The sequence below is a fragment of the Phocoena sinus genome, chromosome 2 (assembly GCF_008692025.1).
Source record: "Phocoena sinus isolate mPhoSin1 chromosome 2, mPhoSin1.pri, whole genome shotgun sequence".
Taxonomy (NCBI): domain Eukaryota; kingdom Metazoa; phylum Chordata; class Mammalia; order Artiodactyla; family Phocoenidae; genus Phocoena; species Phocoena sinus.
Window position 1 is genome coordinate 7,045,381 of NC_045764.1, and position 21,578 is coordinate 7,066,958.

The 21,578-nt window shown below is 43.8% G+C and overlaps 1 protein-coding gene across 1 annotated transcript in view; it reads left to right on the forward strand.

The window, feature by feature from the left end:
• Positions 1-21,578, forward strand: part of NMT2 (N-myristoyltransferase 2) — a 56,746-nt gene that overhangs the window by 711 nt on the left and 34,457 nt on the right. The gene's annotated exons all lie outside the window — the stretch shown is intronic.

Sequence of the window (21,578 nt, forward strand, 5' to 3'; positions counted from 1 at the left end):
GGCCGGGCCGGGGGCGCCGGGGGTCCCGGCCAGGCTCCTGGGGACGCGCAGGTTCGCCGCCGCCGAGCGGGTCCCATCTCTAGAAGTGGGTCAGCATCTCTAGAAGCGGGTCCGACCTTGATTTCAGCTCAGTCTTGGGGAGCAGCTCCCGCCGACCGGACCCGATCCTGCTTGCTGGTTGATGTCCAGAGCCATGCGTTTTAACACCTGATCAGGTTTCTTCCTCCTTTAACTGGCTCATTTTCTCCCTCGCAGACTTGATTTGCTCTCCGGTTGGAGAAAAGATTGCTTCCGGTGGGGGGGGGGAGGGTATTGAAGTTCTGTTTTTGTAGGTAGAGGAGGTCATTTTAAATGCTGCCTGGGGTTTACGTTACCGTTTTACCGAGTTGAATGCGAACTATGAGCTGGCACCGAGCACTCATCCCCTTAGAAGTGAGATTTTACAAACCATGGTGACCGGGGAAGAAGTGGGTCAGCTTAAAAACATGATAGGGAGGCCGTAGTCACAGATGGCTTATTTATTCAGTTCATGGAGAGGATTCTTTAAATGATTGATGATTTAAAGTGTAAAGTATTTGCATTCTATTTAACGTCTGCTTGAAGATTTGTTTAAGAAAGGAACTTTGAGCTTTAATGTGTTATAAAATATTAAAAGATCAAGAAAAAGAAAAGCTGACTAAATGTATCTTTCATTGGCATGAATATTTTTCAGTGGCAGCTGCAAGTACAGAATGTTATCAGTCTGGTCTAGAATGTTTTTTTTTGAGAGAGGAAAGGAAATTCTGCAGACATCTGAGCTCGACTTCTGTTTGTGCAGTGATAGAAATTTGTCTGTGATAGGTAGTTAAATATAGATATGTTATTGAAACAGTGGCCCTGGTGCCAGCAATGGGCCCAGATGCAAATATGTTGCATTACCCAAAAACTTTAGCTCCTGTCTTTCTGGCAAAGGCCCTGGATGTCTGCCTTCTCCACTGTAATGTCTGTTTGTTGTTCTTCATCCTTTGGAAGGTTTGATTATGTACTTCTTTGCTTATACAGTCAAGAATGTCCATGGTACAGAGAATTACTCATCTGTGTACCCATTGATCAGGACCTGCCCCCTGGGAAGCTTGCAGGAGGCTGTGCGAAGTTCCCAGATTAGCACCCAGAAGCATTTCCATGCCTTCTTCAGACATTTTCAGTTTTGTACATGGGCACATTAATTATATGTTAGCACAGTTACTCAAAATTAGAGCTGCTCAGTGGACTGAAAGGTTTTCACCAGGAACAGATAACATGATTTCAGCTTGTAGAAGGAAGAAATGGTTGTAATGGGTTTATTGTAGTCTATTAAAATGTAAGGAGATTAGTGAAAATCCAAGTTGCTGTGCTAGTTGGACTTCTTTTCTGGATTTGAATTCAGATGCTGTGTGCCAAATTTGGGGGAGTAATTGTGTTTTATTTGGCTCGGGTACTGACGATACGGCTCAGTGGAAACCTAGATTTTTTTCTTAAGTTGCTCAAGTTTGTAAATGTTAAAATTTGAAAGACTCCTCTTTTTGACACCTGGCCTCTTCATTCCACCAGTTTAATCAGGTGACAAATAATGAGGCTTTGGAGGAATGGGTATGTACACACTTTACCTTTTAAAGGTGAGTTATCACTTTGAGGCCATTAGGTATGGGTCAGTGCACAAAGTAGTCATTTACTAAATAGTACCCTTGTGGCCTATAAGAATTAATTCACCCACACTATTGAGTATAATGTATTTACTGGCTGTCTTAGACATATTAAAACTGGAGCCTCAGGGAAAAGGAAATTACCAAATTAGACTCTTTTGTCCGCACAATGTAAATACTACTGTGTATGCTTTTCTTCCATTTTTGTAGAATTTTATTTTATGAGTTAAAACAGGTATTTCATTTTGTGGATAATGCCAGAAGTCCATAAATGAAATATGACTTTTGTTCAGTTAAAAGCAATGGCTGACATATTATAAAATACTTGCATCTCACTATCTCTGTATCTTATTTTTTGTGGAAAATGTGCTCTTCGTTTAACTTTTTGGTCCACCCAAGTATGAAAGTGGCACACCACTACCCAGATTTCATGAATTCCAAAAATCATGGGGGAGGGCAGGGATTGTCCATTTTAATTAGCAAGACTAAATTCAAAAAAGTGTAGCTTTATTATCTTCAAACGATATGCAGCAATTAGAAGTAGACCGACAGAGGATTACCGAGAAACATGCTTTAAATATTGCTTGAGCACATGATTTACAGTTAGGGGAAGTGTGTCTTTGTAAAGCGTTTGAGGGATCTTGAAAACTTTAAAGCATATTAAAAGTTCTAAGGTAGGACTGGCGGTCCAGTGGTTAGAATTCTGCACTTCTACTGCAGGGGACACGGGTTCAATCCTTAGTCAGGGAGCTAAGGTCCTGCCTGCCGCGCAGCGTGGGCCCCCCCCCCCAAAAAAAATGTTCTAAGGTAATCTGTCTACATAGGTAAGAATTACCTTCACTTGTCTTCTTCTCCTTGCCCTGTTGATCTGCGTCTTCTCCGTTTGTAAAATAGAGTGGGTCCTGGTCTTTATCTCTTAGCCTGCTTACCCCGCATTAAACATAGTTACTGCCCCATGCTGGAAACGGGAGCACACAGTTGGCCCTACATGAAATTAGCATTCAAGTTGGCAAATCTCTCTCCTTGCTTTACCAACACTGGCTTGCAGAATGCATAGTTCCTGGATGAACTGATGTGTTTCATCTCCTTTTCACGCAGAGAGCCTTGCCCTCATTATTCACTGAGATGAATAGAGACAGCTACCAAGAATATTTACATAGGGAATAAAATAAGCATATATGAAGGTGCCTATGTTGGCAGATAAATGACCAAATTATTCCCTGGGGTAGATCTGAAGTAGTTTTGGTATTTGAGGGGTATTCCCAGACATTTTAAATAAGTTATTTTTCTTAGAAAAATTAAAGATCGGTATTTGGGAAAGATTAAAATTTAAACTTTGGAATTCTTTGCATAGAGACCCTAACCTCTCTTTTCTTACCCCCAATTTAAAGAGGAAAAATGGAAGTTATTCTGTGTGCACTGTGTTGTTAGTTCTGATTTTATCTGTTGTTGAGATGGGCAGTGGGAACTTCTCCTTAGTCAACTGTAGAGTCGGTGGGAAGATGCAAAAAATTACTGTAACTCTCCAGAGATTCTTCTTGTCCTGGAAAACTTAAGGGCTAATTCAGAGCTGTTCCTCTGAAACGTGATCTGTTATCAATAGTATAAAAATCTAAATGGAAAGGTGAGCTAACAGCCTTTGCTCAAGCAACCTCCCAGTTTAGGGAATGACATTTAAAAGTATCAAATGTCGGTTCAGGCTTAACATCTGAAAGGGTGACATCACCCTGAGGCCCAGAACAAACTTCTTGCAGAGCTTGGCTAAACTCTAGAAAGTCTCCAAGTATAGGCCACCTACTGTGCCATCTTGAAATTGTTTATTAACCTGAGTGTACACAGTAGATATTTACGAGTTCGAGTTAGTTACTGGGTTAACCCTGGGGTTGGAACCAGGTTCTGTACCAAGTTCAAGAAGGAGGTTGGTTGGTTGGTTTGCGGTTACTCCCATTGAAAATATGTAAATGACTTTTACTCATTGTCCTGTAAAATATGCTTATTAAAAATGCAAACAGGGCTTCCCTGGTGGCGCAGTGGTTGAGAGTCCGCCTGCAGATGCTGGGGACGCGGGTTCATGCCCTGGTCCGGGAAGATCCCACATGCCGCGGAGCGGCTGGGCCCGTGAGCCATGGCCGCTGAGCCTGCGTGTCCGGAGCCTGTGCTCCGCAACGGGAGAGGCCACAACAGTGAGAGGCCCACATACTGAAGAAAAAAAAAAAAAAAAAATACAGTAAAATATATGGAGAGTAAAAGCCCCCATCATCTCATTTCTAAGAGCTACCACTATTGACAGTGTAATCAAGTCAGACTTATTTATATTTATATACATATATATATACACCTACACACATATTTACATAAATAAGGTCGTACTTTATACACAGACGCTTTTGTTATCTATTACTTTCCACTAACAATTTGCATTTATATTTATCTGTTTATATGTATATATAAATGTATATTTAGCATAAATAGGATCATACTTTACATAGACTCATATTACGTTGTATTTTGCACTGACTGTGAGTGTTGTCTGCTAGACCTTTCTGTGGTGATGGAAATGTCCAATACAGAGGTCACTGGCCACTTGTGACCAGTGTGACTTAGGAGACGACTTTTAAATTTTATTCATTTTAAATTCATTTAAATTTAATAGCCCCATGTGGGTCATGGCCATTGTGTTGGACAGCTCAGATCATATCCTGCCTTTGAATTTTTTAAGCCTTCTCAGTACTCAAAATATTTCCTTATTCTTGTGTTTTGCAGAATATGTCAAGTTTCCATTCTTCCTTTTTCTTTTCCTCCTTCTAGTGGTTTAGGAGCTCTATATCCTATTTTTCTTCTTCTAGGAATTATCATTAAAGTTCAAGCAAGCTTGCTTTTTTTCTGTATTTCTCTATCAATGTCAAAAATTAACCAATGTCCAAAATATTCTGTGTACTACCAAACAAGACGAACCATGTAGGATGTTTGGATTTCTCCTTCCTTTACATGTCCTAGATTTTGCTGAAATAATCTGAAATTTCAATTCCGTGTGCCTTCTTTTATTTTTGCCCTTATGTCATATTAAAGTTTTTTTCTTAACTATTAACATTACAGTCACATCCATAGTATCAAAAACTTCTTAAACTTTCCTGACTCCATTACTGTTTTCATTGCTTACCACTATTTCTTATAAACTACACCCCCTCCTTTTCTTCTTTGATTATTTTCTCCCTTAATTTTTTTATTAGAGTAGGTGGATGATATATTTTCTAACTTCTTATATGTCTGAAGATGCCTCTTTTTGCTCTCACGCATGAACCAGAGTCTGGGTGTAAGTGTAATTCTGTGATAATCGTTTTCCTTCAGACTCCAGAAACATTGTTTTATTATCTTCTAGCATTTAGTGGAACAGATGTTTCTCTGCCAGTCTTCTTCTCTTTCTTTTATAGGTAGCTGTATTCTTTTTCTTTGTTTTGACTTGTTTTTAGTCTAGAAGCTGGTAGGATTTTTCTTCCAATTTTCCTAAAACTCAAGTGTTTCCACATCCTTTAACTTTCCAGGATCACTTTTTTCTTTAATATCTAACAAAATGGCTCAAGCTCATACGTATTTGTGGCGGTCTCGTGGGGACCGAGGTTTTCGTGGTTCTCCAGCATGTCCATGTGGCCCCAGCTGCCCCATCACTAGCTCCTAATGCTTTGGGTCCTATAGCATTTCTCCCCAGACCTTTGACCCTGGTGGAATCCAGTCAGCTCTCTTTCATCCCCCTCCCCTGGCAGGAACCACTAATGCAGGGTTGTCCTGCACAGCATTTGCTGAAGCTTTAGTGAATCAAGAGTGCAGGGATTTGATTATAGCCTAGGGCAGAAAACAACTTCCAACTCAATGTCAGACATCATTGTTCACCAAAGGGATTTACTGGCGTCCATCCTCTGCTCCCCCCATAGGCCACAGCCTCCCTCAGTGTCCCTCTGAGAGTGGTCTCTTAATCCTCTGACCTCTGCCTCTTCTCCAAGTTCAAGGTCCAGCTCCGGTGTGCTTTCTTTCATGACACCTTCTCTGGTCATTAGCACTGAGGGTGACAACCCCTGGCGAAGGCCCTGGGACCCTTACTGAGTGTATCCTTCACACGTGCCTTTCCACCAGTCGCTCTGTCTCCCAGCCATCTTCTCAGGCAAACCCTTGTTTTACAGGAAGGAAGCTCTGGCTCCTAGGTAAGTGACTTCTCCAGGGTCACATGGTGCGTTGTAGGTGGGAACAGAGTTTTTGGTGTCTCTCTCTTCTTTTTTTTTTTTTTTTTTTTCCTTTGGCCTTACCACGCAGCTTGTGGGATCTTAGTTCCCCAACCAGGGATTGAGCCCACGCCCTCAGCAGTGAAAGCGCTGAGTCCTAACCACTGGACCTCCAAAGAACTCCTGGTGTCTCTTGTTTAACATGTATGTGTAACATCTACACACTGGCTCACATAAAAGATTTTATTTTACACATACAGTAGGTTGTCTTGAAATAAAGCATGGCTGAAATTTATTAGAATTGAGGACCAGCAGGTCAGGAAGGCGGGTCTGTCTGTCTGTCTAGCCTTCCCTCCATCAGTCTGCTACCAGCAGGCTGAGTCCAGGCAGGGGTGGCAGAGGGTGAGCCGGCAGCCGGAGGGGGTTGTCACGTGGTACAACATGGCCATTTAGGGCCAGGTCTTCAGGGAGGTCTGGAATCAAAGTAGTTTTCAGAGAAGGAGATAATAAACAAGGCTGGCACCTCAAAACATGCCTATAGAACACGAGACATGTGTCTACCTGTCTGCTCACACAGACCCCAATCATTGTAATATCTGGGAATTGCACACATAGGTAGCTTCATAAAGGTCACTTGAGTGGATTCCAGTGGTTCCCCATCTTCACTGACAGGCTAACTTCTAACTTAAAAGATGTTCCCCTGTGTGCATTATGAAGACGTGAAGGATTTCCTTTTCCTAATTCTGCTTTTGAAGGATGTGGACTGTGGCATTCTTAGTTGTGCTCTTTGCTGTATAGGACCCAGCATGGGAAAATGATAGCTCATCTTTTGAACTCCTCCTGCTATGGGCTTCTTTCCTTGTATATACATTTTTTTTTTTTTCTCACTGAATCATTATAATAACAGGTGAGGAGACTAAGGCCTCTCCAGGTTTAAATAACTTGCCCAGGCCACATCTTGGATTCAGATTTAGGTCTTGGGGCCTCTTGCTGTCTGACTGTCCGACCCCTGCCTGTTCACAAGCTGCGTGGTCTAGTGGACTCTCAATACAGAGCAGTTTGTTTGATAATGTTTCAAGTTCATCCCCCCATATGTTGTAGATTACCAGCTTCAGTGCCTCTGGAGCCAAGATTCACCAGCGTAATGGGCATACTATTGGGTTGGCCAGAAAGTTCCTTTGGGTTTTCCGTTAGATGTGATGGAAAAACCCACATGAACTTTTGGGCCAACCTAATAAATGTCAGTGAATTTAAAAGGAAATAAATGCATATATTTCTTTGTTTTAAAAGACATTGCACCTCGATTATAGAAGACCCTTCCGGAGTTTGTCTTTTGGTCTTGTCAAAGGACTGCGTTTAATGATAGCATCAGTAGTTGCAATAAGATCCTTTTTCTTCAATGCTTCTTTTCTGGCTGTCTCTTCTCCTTTCTGGTTCGAGTTCCATGTAGCCCACAGTAGCCTGTCACACGCCAGCATCCTTTCCCTCCCGCACTGCTGTCGTTCACGCCTCCACCAAGTCAGATTTTTGTAAGAAGCAACGTGGGCTTAGGAATCCGGTTACTGAACATCTCTGGGTGGTAGCACTGCTGGAGGAAGCCGCGTCAGCCCCTCAGTACCCGGTACCCCAGCTCCACGGCCCGGCCTGTGGAGCGCCCGCCACGGGTAGCGCTTCTCGGTGACGCTTTGAGTTCCTCTCAGTTGGTGGCCCGTCACGGGAGAGAACCCAGCACATGGTCACCCGGTGCGGGCCCCAAGCTGAGCTGGGATTTACCTTTGCAAATTCTGTTTTGTAAGCACATTGCACTTCTATTGCTGGCTTGAACGCACACGCCAGGGGAATATGGGCTCCTCTATTCTGCGTTCACTCCATGGTCAAGTTCATATACTGCTTTCCCAGAGAAAGATGGCAACTCAGTTACTATGATACTTTCCCACAATTTCTTCATTTAGTATTTGGCGGTGGGGTAGATACTTGCTCTTTACTGCCTGTGGGTATTTATTAACATTTTAAAGAAACTGAAGAAAGAGCCCCTGAAAGCAGAGTTCCTTTTTTATTTTTCCAGTTGAAGTTTTTAAAAAAACCTTTTTGCAAAAATGCATCATTTCTAAAATGGAACATTAGAATGTATCACCAAGCAAAAAGACAATGACTTGGCATATTCGTTTACACATTTTCCAATTCATATATATTTACAAAAATGCAAATATACTGCTCCTCTGGTACTGGAAATTCCTGTTTGTCACTTGATGTGCCAGGACCATCTTTCCAGGGTGTTACAGAGCCTTCTCCGGAGTCACGGGAACTGGCTGGCTAGTCCGTCATATGACTCTGTGGAGATAATAGAATATCCTCGTCTGTTCAGTCTCCTGTTGTTGGGTCCCAGTGGCTGAGGCCGTTAGTGGCCCCTTCTTCCAAAGGAGCAGGGCCAGGGTGTGCTTGTTTGAGATGGTAAGTCTCCGTGGACCAGGTGAGCCCGGCACACATCCCAGGGATCCTGGGGATGGCCGAGAGCAGGTGAAGGATCTTCTTCCGGCAGAACTTCCCCACTGAGGGAAGCGAGACTTTCCTGTGAGCGCGACGTGGGCTTCTGTGTCCCATGCTGCTGTTATTTTGGGACTCGACCCGCACAGCTCGACCTGTACACTAACTAATAGAACATCTGTATATTACCTTTGCTTTTGTAGACACCTTTTTTTAATTATTATTTTTCGAATAGGTAGTATGAGCCTATGGTACAAACTTCAAAAGGCACAAAAAGGGTATCCAGTGAAAAGGAAGTCTCACTCTGCCAGCCCTGAGCTTCCCTCCCTGTGAGCAGCTCCTGATGCCAGTTCTTGGCACGTCCTCCTGGTGGCATTCTGTACACGTACAAGGATGCGGGGCAGGTGCATGCGTGCATGGGCATGCTTACGTGTGCATGGACATTCACCAGCAGTGGGAATGTGTCGTTCCGTTGCTGCACCTTGATTTTTCACCTAACAGTGTATCTTGGAAATCCTTGCATATATATTATATATCAAAACCCACAGACCACCCTCATTTTTTATTTATTTTTTGGGCCGTTCTGCACAGCTTGTGGGATCTTAGTTCCCTGACCAGGGATTGAACCCAGGCCCTCGGCAGTGAAGGTGTGGAGTCCTAACCACTGGACCACCGGGAATTCCCCCAACCTCATTTTTTAAAAGGCTGCATGCCATTGTTGAATGGATGTCCCATTTCTCATTTAATCTGTCCCCTGTTCATAGATCATGAGATTGTTTCCAATCTTTTGTGCTAACAGACAGCGCTGAAATGAGTATCCTAGGATGTGTATAGCACTTCTCCAGAATATTTCTTCATAAATATCTTTAAAAGCTTTCCAGATAACAAGTTTTAAGGAGGTGGTGTGGTGTGTGGAAATGAGTATTAAACCAGGAATCAAGAAAGTCCTGTCACTCACCCTCAGTTGGATGTTGGAATACTGGTCAGTGCATCTCTCTGGGTAGGAGTGTCTTGTCGGGAAATTGAAGCATTTGGCTCTCAAATCTAACAGGGATTTAACAAGTACACACGTGGTCCTGGGCCTGGTCCCTACCCTCAGGGATAAGGACCACAGACCTTGTGCCACGGGTGCTGTCAAGCCCCCAGAGCTCCTTGGATTGACTTTCTGCTTCCATAGCCCAAAGGTCAGGGGGCAAGATAAATGTAGGCAGAAGAGAGATCCCTGTCCTGCCCACCTCCTGGCTTGTCCCACTTTTAAGCTGTACTTCTAGGCACTGCCGGCTGTTCTTTCTCTATTAGACACTTTCTCTGAGCCCTGGGGTGTTTCTGTGCCTTTTACATTTATTTTATTTTCTTAATTTATCTTAATGAAGTATAGTTGATTTGCAACGTTGTTTTAATTTCTGCTGTATGGCAAAGTTATACATATTCTTTTTCGTATTCTTTTGCATTGTGGTTTGTCGCAGGATATTGAATACAGTTCCCTGTGCTCTACAGGAGGACCTTGTTGTTTATCCATTCTGTATATAATAGTTTGCATTTGCTTGTGGTTTTAAAAAATGTCCTTGTCTCTTTCCTCTGCCACCGCCAAGTGGACCGTGACCTCTGGCTCCCTTCTGGATCCGGGAGGTCCTGTCCTTTGTATTTGAGGACTCCAAGTCCACCTTTGTGATTCCTGGCGAAGAGAGACACCTGTGCGACCTCTGCTTGGCCTCTGACCCTTGACTGTCCACTGATATCATGTTTTCTCTGCATCCCGTTTCTGGCCTTTGTACTTGGTCCCATATCCCAGAACCATCGCTCAGCCCTTCCACTCGAGGTCGAGCTGGTGTTTTCTCTGTTCCGGTGTTTCTACCCCTTTGGAGCCATGGGTCCCTGGAATCCCTCCAGCCTAGATGGGATTTGACCATCACCTTCTTGCTGTTGGCGCCTCCTGGCCCCTCCTCGCAGATGTAACCGCCTGAGACAGTGATTTGCCTTCCCCGCCGGGCATGTCTTGCCCCTTACTTCTTCACCAGATTTTTCTAGGGGAGAGGGAAGCCTAATATTTTGCCACGTTCATTTGGAACGTTCATTTAATGAAAGAATTGAGTAGGTCCATGGGCAGCATTGGAATATACAAAAGAGAGAGTAAAAAATGAGTATTGGATTTAGCAAGAGAATTCACAAATAGGAATATCATTTGAAAAGCACACTGAATTGTGAACTTTGCTGACACATTAATCTTATTATCTATAACAGCGCTAATACAATATTGAAATGAATCTCAGCCAGAAAAAAAAACATTTTTTTTAACTTGTTAATCATCTTCCTTCAGTAAACTCTGAAAGGCCCAGATATGAGAAAAGTCATAGAAGTAGGAGCTGGTGTGAATGGGCTATTCTTCTATCAGAAAAACATTTGTGAGCGTGAGTAAGAAAAGGCTGTAGGAAATAGGGTAGTTTTTCACTAATCTAGACTGTCTTGAAGGTTATACTCTGCCAACAAGCTCAACCTTTTTAGAAAACTTGATTTTTCTGCTTGTTTTGTTCAACATTTTATCTTTTGGAACAGTTTTACCTAAGATGCAAGGAAGTAAGCCTTTAAGAAATTTGCTTGTGGAATAGCTGGGCAATTTGAATGTAGTTTTTCAGTTACATGTAGTGATCTTAAAGATATCCAAACAATTTTTAGGAGCAGTTTACATATTTCGTCCTTTATTCTGATCTTGGATAATCTGCAAAGACAGGTCTTACTTCACAAACTAAATTTCACGCTAGACTGGTTTCTGGCCAATGAGTATTGATAAAATTTTATGATGAGTTAACATTAACTCTTATTAGAATTGGGTTTTTATGGGAAGTAGGCCCCAAATGTGTTGAATAATAATGAAATACTTGTGGAAAGAGAAGGCTAATGAGAGAGAACGTATTTTCCCACATTTAGATTATAGTAAGAGGGAAAAGAACTAAAACCTTGGAAACAGCCCAATCTCTAATAAAGGGGAATTGGTTAGCAAACTCTAGACCAGAAGCTAGCAAAGGGAATCATCTAGGTCCTACTCCGGCTGGGCCCGGATTGCTCAGGGCTTATTGGTCAGCCACTGCCGGGAGCCAGCCACCCTCTGCTGCTGACACCCATGGAAATACTGGAATTGTTGGCTGGTCCTACCGTGACCTCTACCCAATGCTCCAGCCTCAGTAGCTACTGCTGCCTGCCTCCTTGGCTGACCTTTATAATGATAAGGATCATTGTCAGGTTTCTGCCCCTCACTGATCATAAACTTCTAGGGCAGCTTTGAGCTCGGAACCCTCCAAGGGCTTCTCCGTGACGTACTGCTTTGACCAGAGATGATGTGGCTTTAAAGAACTTCTGACAGGTGTTTCCTCCATCAGCCCCAGGAGGGGAAGGAAGGTACAGAGCAAGGGATGAAGCTCCCGCGTTGAAGAGGTGGCTGAAATCCTGCTGGAGGTCAGACCGTGACAAAGCCAGGTGATGACAGTGGCAAGGTTAGCTTCTTGCTCTGGACTGTGCATCACGCTTGTGCAGGAAGCAGGTGAAGAAGTCGTGACTGGAGTCGCACACATGAGCCACTGACAAAACAGACTCACTCGTGGGCCTTCAAGAACCTGAACTATAGATAAAATCCGTTCTTGAGTTGGGCGGCCGGGTGATCAGCTTGTATCAGATGGGTGCCCCAGTCCAGCATGAGAACAGCCTGTGGCCAGTACCCAGGAGAGTTTGAGTCTGCCGCAGCCACCTGCCCCGCAGCTGTGGCTGTGAGTTCTTTTCCATCACCTGGGCACTGTGATGCTGCTTTGGGTTACCTTTTTCATAAACTGTGCTGAAACTGCCTCATGTATTTTCTCTCCTGGGTAGTGCATTTCCCTCTAAATAAAGTGATTTGGTATCCCAAACACACACACACACACACACACACACACACACACACACACACACTGAAGATCTGTTACCATTCAAAAAAAGACAACTAGGCTAATAAAAAGTGTTCACAGCGGCTTCGGGTTTGTGTGTGCAGGGGACGCGGGTTTGTGCCCCGGTCCGGGAGGATCCCACATGCCGCGGAGCGGCTGGGCCCGTGAGCCATGGCCGCTGAGCCTGCGCGTCCGGAGCCTGTGCTCCGCAACGGGAGAGGCCACAACAGTGAGAGGCCCGCGTATCGCAAAAAAAAAAAAAATGTTCACAAAAGAGGAGGTCATTCCCCAAAGAAGATCTCAAGATTGCCAATAAATATCTAAGTAGATATTCATCCAGTGGAAACGCATAAACAAGAGACGATATATTGAAGTATTTACCTGAATCCTGGAGCCTGATTGGCTGATTTGAGTCCTTGGCTCTGCCATTATTTAGCTGTGATTTTCAGCAAGTTACTTAACCTCTATGTCTTGCAGTTTCCTCTTCTATAAAATGGGATTAACTATAATTGTAGGACTTAACCTCACAAGGTTGTGACAATTTACAAGGTAGATATATTTAAGGTGCTTACACGGTGAGTGCACTAAAGTGTTAGCTGCTCTGACAACGACCATGACGATGATGACAATGACAGTGATGATGGTGATGATGGTGGTAATGATGGTGGGAGTGATGATGGTGGTGATGTTGATGGTGGTGGTGATGGTGATGATGATAGTGATGATGTGGATGATAGTTATGGGGAGATGCCAGATTGTTTCCAGATTGCTTGTACCAGCATTATATAAATATTACCTTTCCTCACATTCTTCTGATATTATTAGACTTGAAAACGTTTGGCGAGTCAGTGGATAAAAAGTAGAATCTGAAGTGGGTTTCATTTTCAGTTTCCTTGCTGCTGGTGAGGTTGAGCACCCTTTCATAAGTTTATTGGCTGTTAGGGTTTCCTCTTCTGTGAATCATTTATTCGTATCCTTAGCCCATTCTTCTCTCAGTGTTTTGTCTTCCTATTGATTTTTACATTGATTTCTCATTCACCCAGCAAATATTTATTTTATACCTCAGACACTGTTTTAGGTGCTAAGAATACAATGGAAGAGGCTGTCTTATGGATCTTATATTCTAGTCAGAGGAAGACAAATAAATAAATAATACGTTTTTAGCTAGTGATAAGTTATATGAAGAAAAGTAAAGCAGGATAATCATAATAATAGCTAGCATTGACTGAGTATTTCTCTTTGACAGCTATTGAAACTAATGTATTAGCTCATTTTATCCTGACAATTTTTGTAACACCATTCATTGAAAGCTTCATCCTTTTGCAGGTATGGAAACTGAAGCACAGAGAGGTTAAGTAAAATATTCCAAGTCACACAGCTAGGAAGTAGTGGAGCCAGGATTCAAAACCAGGTGGTCTGAATCTAGCTAATGCCTGCAGTCCTGACCAGGATATTATGTTGCCGGTCTATACTATGCTGGAGATAAAATGTGAATGGGAAAAGAGCTTTTTATATGTTCTGACTTAATATTTTATCACGTGCTTTATAAATACCTCCCCTACTTCTGTAGTTTAAAAATTTTGTCTATAATCACTTTGCCACAAAATATTTAACTTTGATGTAGTCAAGTTACCCCTTTTTATCTTACGGTTTGTACTTTTGGGTCCTTATTTAAGGAATTCTTTTCTTCACTGATATTATGAAGTTATTGTCATTTTTCTGCTTATTCATTCAACAGATATTTATTTGACCATATATGCCAGACGCTGTACTAGGCATGGATAGATGTTAGCAAAACCAACAAAAATAACTGCCTTCGGTCTTAATCATTGCCTTAATCACTGCCTTTGGTTTTGTTTTCCGCGTTTGGGTATTTAACTTATTTGGAATTTGTTTTTGTTTGTGATTCTTGGGTAGTAGCAAACTAATTTAATTTTTTCTGTATAGAAAGTCAGTTTTTCTGATACTATTTATTTAAAACTTTATGTTTTCACTACTGATTCATTATGTAATCATTGTCATATATCAAGTTCTTGTATGCCGTGAGTTGTAACTGGTCTGTCTACTCCATTTCTTTGATCTGTTTATCTGTTCTTGAGCTCTGGTGTATCTTGATAATGTTTTAGTTGCAGAGGCATTGTGGTTTTTATAGACAACTTAGAAAATGCATGAAAATACAACAGCGATTAAAATCGCCTATAATCCCGCCATTTTCTATGCAGCAAGTTGGAAATCAAGGGGGAAAATTTTGTAAAATGATTATAATATCAAACTACTAATGGTCCTTGTGGGGAGGAGCTAAGTGATCTCTCTGGTGGAATCCTGTGAAATCTAAATTTTTTCTTATCTTTGAGGTTTGCATACTGTGAATCGAACTCTTAAAATTAATGTATTAGTTACGACAGGCTAAGCTGCTGTAACCCTATGGTGGACCCTCTGGTGACCCCGTGGTGTCACTGCGCAACATGATGGAAGTTCTCTCCTTTTTTTTTTTTTTGGCCACGCCATGCAGCACGTGGGATCTTAGTTCCCCGACCAGGGATGGAACCCACACCAGCTGCAGTGGAAGCGCGGAGTCTTAACCACTGGACCACCAGGGAAGTCCCAATTTTTTTCCGTATTGATGGGACAGTCCCAGACAGGTGTTCAAGTGGATGGCGAGGGAACTTCCCTTTATCCTGTCCATCAGAGGCTGCCTCCTCCTGTCACGTGGCTCTGCCGTCCTCTACTGTCTCATCCTACACCTGCCTTCAGTCAGCCCAGGGGAGGGGGAGCCTGGAGGAGCAGACCCGGAGCCTGTCCGGGCCAGCAGGAAGCGGCAGGCTCGCGTCCACTCCCATCCCGCTGGCTGGGACTCAGCCACATGGTCGCACCTGACTGCCAGCGGTGGGGAAGTGTGGTCTCGCTGACACGCTGTGAGCACCCGGACGAAGGGGAGATGGATCTTTGTGGGCAGCTGGCGGTCTCTCTCTCACTCGTTTCTCCTGGGGCAACTGTAAAACATTTACAGTTTCCTGTAAAATGTGTTACTTTGCTCATTCCATTAAGTCCTGTCTGCAGAATCCCTGAATATATCTTTGAAGAGATTTCCTGGATGTGCTTATTAAATTTAGTTTGACATTTCTGTGGCTGACAAGGAGTTTGTTGGTTTGCACTTGGAGTTTGAATGTGCCAAAGATTCTCTTTAGGCACAGACGGAAGTATCTTTCCTTCCTGGGGTAGCAAAATGGAGAGGCTTTTCCTTATGGATTTTTTGTACGAATTCTTGGGGAGGTGGGAAATGGAACTTCTGTTCTTAAAGAGGCAAGAGATCTTTGTAAAAGGGCTGCATGATTTCCATGGTTAAACGTCTGGGACTCAGTAATCAGCCTCAGGCACTTAGAGTCTGAATCTTTTTCTTCATCAGATTTCGAAGAAGGATCCTCTTGAGCTGGGATTTTCCTCTATTATCCTGAGCCCTTTGCAGCATCTTATCACCCCCCCGGGGACAGGAATTTCACCTGCCACTTTTTCAACAGCTTTGATGAGATATAGTCCACATACCCTGTGATTCACCCATTTAAAGTGTACAATCCAGTGGCTGTCAGTATATTCACAGAGTTGTACAACTATCACCGCAATCAGTTTTAGAACATTTTCGTCACCCCAGACTGAAACCCCGCATCCCTTCTTTGTGACTGGCTTCTTTCATTTGGTGTAATGTTTTCACAGCTCATCCATGTTGTTGCATGTATCAATACTTTTTTTTATTTACAATTTTTTATTGCTGAATTAATATTTATTATATGGATATACCACATTTTCTTTATTCATTTGTAGTTGATGGGTATTTGGATGGTTTATACTTTGGGGCAGTTATGAAGAATGTTGCTATGAACATCTGTATACAAGTGACTGTGTGCACAAATATTTTCGTTTCTCTTAGTCGTAGACCTAGGAGTGGAACTGCTAAGTCATGTGGTAAATCTTTGTTTAGCGTTTTGAGGAACTGCCAGGCTGTTTCCAAAGCGCCTGCACCATTTTCCGTTCCCACCAGCAGTGTGTGAGGGTTCCAGGTTCTCCACATCCTCGCCAACACTTGTTATTATCTTTTTTGGTTGCAGTTGTCGTAGCGAGGGACTAGTGGTATGCCTGTCAGCTCTGATTCCCAAATTCTAGTCTCTTTGAGGCTAGAACCCTTCCACCCTTCCCCTGCACCCAGCAGAGTGCGGAGCACGTACTAGATGACTCAGTAAATACATGATAATAGGCTGCAATCAACTTTACCATGCAGGTAGGGAGAATTGTAGCTTTCAGAGATATTCTACTTCCTGGCAGTGTGTGATTGAGCTACCCCAAGGATTATTCATTCATTCAACAAACATTTGTTATAAAAATCTACTAGTGTCAGGCATTAAATCATTAGCGACCTTAGGGATACACATAGGAATAGTTTTCTTCTGTACCCTGCACACACTGACACGAATGCACACATAAATCATAAGCGCAGCACAGCAAGTTCACCACTTTATGAGGTGCCAACCCTGGGAACACTGAGGGAGGAAAACCCGAAATAGTCAGACTCCCAAATCAGAGAATGTACAAAACCATACTATCCATGGCATATTTCTAGCTCTGCTATCTGGCTGTGATATGTTTGTTTAAGCCCAATTGCTAGTCAGATATTTATGGAAGTCCTTAACTACTAGATGATTTTAAACATAAACATCACAATACATAGTACAGATTTGATTCTACTGATGGAAACAAACTGCTCATTTGGGGGTGGGAACGCATTACTGTTTTTAGACCACGAGGGTGCCACTTGGCGGGGTCTTCTCGTATCTCCAAAAATGAACACGAGTTTCTATTCCAGGATTAGGGAGAAGAGGGAAACACGAATCTATAGCTCATGCACTTGTCTTTTAAACACTTTTTCTCACTATTGAACATGGCTTTCATGCTTTGACTCTGCAGAGGAATGAATTACTTTAACTCAGAAAGTTTTCTGATTTTAACACGTGAATAACTGCCTGTCTGTCTGTGACGTAGATTGTGGGTGATGAGGCTGGCCCTTGGGATCCTCTAAGTGGTAAAGACCAAGCCCACAAGTCTGTCACGTTAAGTCAGCAAAACGTGGTCTCCCCCGGCACTACACGCAGCACGTGGGGACCTCTACTCCTCAGAGGCCTCTCGGGCCTCAGCTGAAGGAGGCCCATCCCCTCCCGATGCGTCATCTTGACAAGGCTCTGGGGCTCGCTGGGAGGGGAAGTCAGCAAAGAAGAAGGTGTGGCGGCCCTCACATGCTCTCACCTGGCAGCAGCACCTGTTCCATCCTCAACTTCCATTGGCTCAGCCTGCTTGGGCCTACTTTTCTCACTTGGGGGGTGGGGTGGGATGCGGAGTGTATGTGTCATCCTCTGGAACGTCCACAGGAGGGGAATTCAGAAATATCGGTGAGCACAGATAGTGTTCACCTGAGTAGGAAAACCCCAGTTCTCCTTCTGTGTTCTCCTGACTCTCACTGCTGTCACCCTCAGCGCTTCGGACACCAGGCGTCGGGGCCTCCCCACACGGAGCATTCCTGCAGCGCTAGCACGGGCTGGGGTCCTACCATATAACTCGATTCTGACACTTTCTGCCTGGAGGCGGCGTCAGATCCCACAGGTTGAGGGCTCAGTCCTGCCAGACTGCCCTCTCCCCACTTCAGATGCCAATGCTAAGTCCAGGTTGTCACCTGTGCTTCTGACCGATCAGCTACAAATTGGAGTTTCCTAAGATCCCCTCCTCGGATTCGATCAATTTGAATCCACAGAACTCAGGAAAACACTTTCTACTGTTCACCAGTTGATTGTGAAAGAACGTGGTAAAGGATGGAGATGAACACCCAGATGGGCGAGGTGTGCGGGGGACGGGTGTCCATGCCCTGTCCAGGCACCACCCTCCCGACACCTCCACGTGATCACCAACCTGGAAGCGCTCTGAACCCTGCACTTCTGGGGGCTTCTGTGAAGGCTTATGATTGATCATTAACTCCATTTCCAGCCCCTCTCCCCTCTCTGGAGAACTGGGGACGGAGCTGAAAATGTCAGGCTTCTGATCATGGCTTGGTCTTTGTGGTGACCATCCAGGAGCCCACGCAGAGGCACCGCACTGGAACCATAGACACTGCTCGCTCCCAGGAAATTCCCAGGGTTTTAGGAGCTCTGTGCCAGGGACTGGGGTCAAAGACGAATATATATTTTCTCTATTATTTCACACATTTTTTAAAGAAATGGGAGACCTTCTGTTCTTAGGCAGCTTACACTCTAGTGGGGAAAGAGGTAAGAGCACTGGGTTTTGAGCGTGCCTAAATCTTTTTTTTTTGAAGTGTAGTTGATTTACAATGTTGTGTGAATTTCTGCTATACAACAAAGTGATTCAGTTATACATATACATTCTTTTTTTTCTTTTCCATTATAGTTTATCACAGGATATTGAATACAGTTCTCTGTGCTGTACAGTAGGACCTTGTTGTTTATCCATTCTATATATAACAGTTTACATCTGCTGACCCTAACCTCCCACCGCAGCCCTCCCCCAACCCCCTCCCCCTTGGCAACCACGTGTCTGTTCTCTATGTCCATGATTCTGTTTCTGTTTCATAGGTAGGTTCATTTGTGTCATATTTGAGATTACACATATAAGTGATGTCATATGGTATTTGTCTTTCTCTTTCTGACTTACTGCACTTAGTATGATAATCTCTAGGTCCATTCATGTTGCTGCAAATGGCTTTATTTAATTCTTTTTATGGCTGAGTAGTACTCCATTGTATATATGGAATACCACATCTTCTTTATTCATCTGTCAATGGACATTTAGGTTGTTTCCACATATTGGCTATTGTGAATAGTGCTGCTATGAACGTAGGGGTGCGTGTATCTTTTTTGAATTATAGTTTTGTCTGGATATATGCCCAGGAGTGGGATTGCTGGATCATATAGCAACTCTATTTTTATTTTTCTGAGGAACCTCCATACTGTTTTCCACAGTGGCTACACCAGCTTACATTCCCACCAACAGTGTAGGAGGGTTCCCTTTTCTCCACACCCTCTCCAGCATTTATTGTTTGTAGATTTTGTGATGATGGCTATTCTGACCGGTGTGAGGTGATACCTCATTGTAGTTTTGATTTGCATTTCTCTAATAATTAGCAATGTGGAGCATCCTTTGATGTGTCTATTGTCTTGGCCTAAATCTTGAACGAAAAGCAATCTGCCAGGAAATGAAGGAGAGAAGGGTGTCCTGGCAGAGGAAACAACATGCCTAAATGTGTAATAAGAACAGTACCTATCAGTTATTGAATGGCTTACTCCGTGCCAGACGCTAAGCTACACACTGTGCAGGCTCCGCCTCGTTTAATTTCCCATAAGCCTCCCATCTGTGTGTTGTCTGTTGCCTTAAGAATATATGCTCCATAGGGCAGGACGTTGCTTTGTTCATTGCTGTATCTTGATGTTCCAGTAGCTTGCTGTTTAATAAGCCAGCAACCATTTTATTAGGCTCACAGATTCTGTGGGTTAGGAATTTGGAAAGGGCATGGCTGGAGGGAGTTCTGGCTGGGGATCTCATGGGGTCACAGTCAGATTTCAGCTGAGGCTTCAGTCAGCTGAAGGCTCCCCTGCAGTGGACGCCCAGGGGGGGCTCACTCACATGACTGTCCGTCCATGCTGGCTGTTGACTAGAGCCCACCCACGTGGCCTCACCAGCATGCACATCTCTAGAAGTGGGTGGGAGCTTCTCACCTAGACTGGGAAGTCGTATATTGACACATTTGTTGTGAATGATTGGTTGTGAGTCACAAGCCCATCCACATTCAAGGGGAGGGGAGCTAGATTCCATCGTTCATTGGGAGGAGTCTCTAAAAAATTTGAGGATGTATTGAAAACTACCACAGTCCATCTTCTGGCCATTAAAAGTATGCACATTCTCCCCCAGGTAGAATACATTTACCCTCCCTGAGGCTCTCCCACAAATCATATCACGTTTTGGCTTATATATGAGGCTCAGGCTTGAAGTGCAGGATCTCATCATCTAAACCAAGTCTAGGTGGATGAGGGCCCTCAGAGTCCATCTCAATACCTGTAAAATGAGCAGGTATGTTGTCTGCTCCCCACATGCCCATTGTGGAAGGGTGGACAGGTATAGGGGAGCCACGGTGGTGGTTCCATTCAAAAAGGGGGAAGTAGCACAGCACAGCCGGTGGTCCATAGCAGTTCTGAAATCCAGCCAGGAACCTGTCACCAGTCCCTTGGTTTGAGTTCAGTCCTAATCTTCAGGAGCTGCTCTCCATGGCTCTGGCCTCTGTCCCTTGGGCTGTGGGTTCTGCCCTTTAAATCCTCCTTCCAAAAGAAAAGATGACTTTGCATCTGAGTGAGTGACCTTCTCTGTCTGCTTCCTGCCTGTGAAAGGCTGAGGGTCCAAAGGCCTCTTTGCATTTTGTCCTGTTCTGTCTCTTTCAAGCTGGTGTAATTCTTTAAAAAATGTACTGGACTTCCTGTTTCAATGTATAATCCAGCTGTCCCCAACCTTTTTGGCACCATGGACCAGTTTCATGGAAGACAGTTTTTCCACGGATGGGGAGGGGTGGGGGGATGCGTCAGGCGGTAATGCAAGCAATGGGGAGTGGCAGATGAAGCTTCGCTCTCTCACCCGCTGTTCACCTCTAATAGTGTGGCCCAGTTCCCAACAGGCTGCAGACGGGTACCAGTCTGCAGCCCGGGGGTTGGGGACCACTGTACTGCACAAAAGCCACACCCACCAACCTCTTCTTCAAGATAAGCTTTTCTCTACCTTGGTCTTTATGTGAGGCTGAATGTCCAGAAGATTTAGAAGCTGTACTGTTTAGAGACAGAATAGAAGAGGCACATCCTTCAGAAACTGAGAGGGTGTTTTGTCTGTTTGAAATGGTCTATGGAACACCACCTTGAAGATTTTCTGAGGTCCTAACCACAGCTGCATTCCAGGTTTGACTTTCTGTCCTGAGACCATTTCTTTATATGTACAGCCTTTGCCTTCTGGGGATGCTGGGGATGAGGGACAGTTTAATTTTGAGTCTAGCAAGCCCTGCCTGGGCTCGTGTATTCTCTAACTTCCTCTCAACTGCCGAGAAGCTCATTCTTGAGTTAATGTCTCTCTGCTCTCATTTTCTTATACACAGCTGGGAGAAGCCAGCACAATTTCAGCCTTCTGCCCAGAAATTGTTTTAGATTTTCATGCTCATTACGTCCATTCTCTATTTCCCACGTTATCTCTGGCGGCAGTTTTATAAACATTCCTCTACT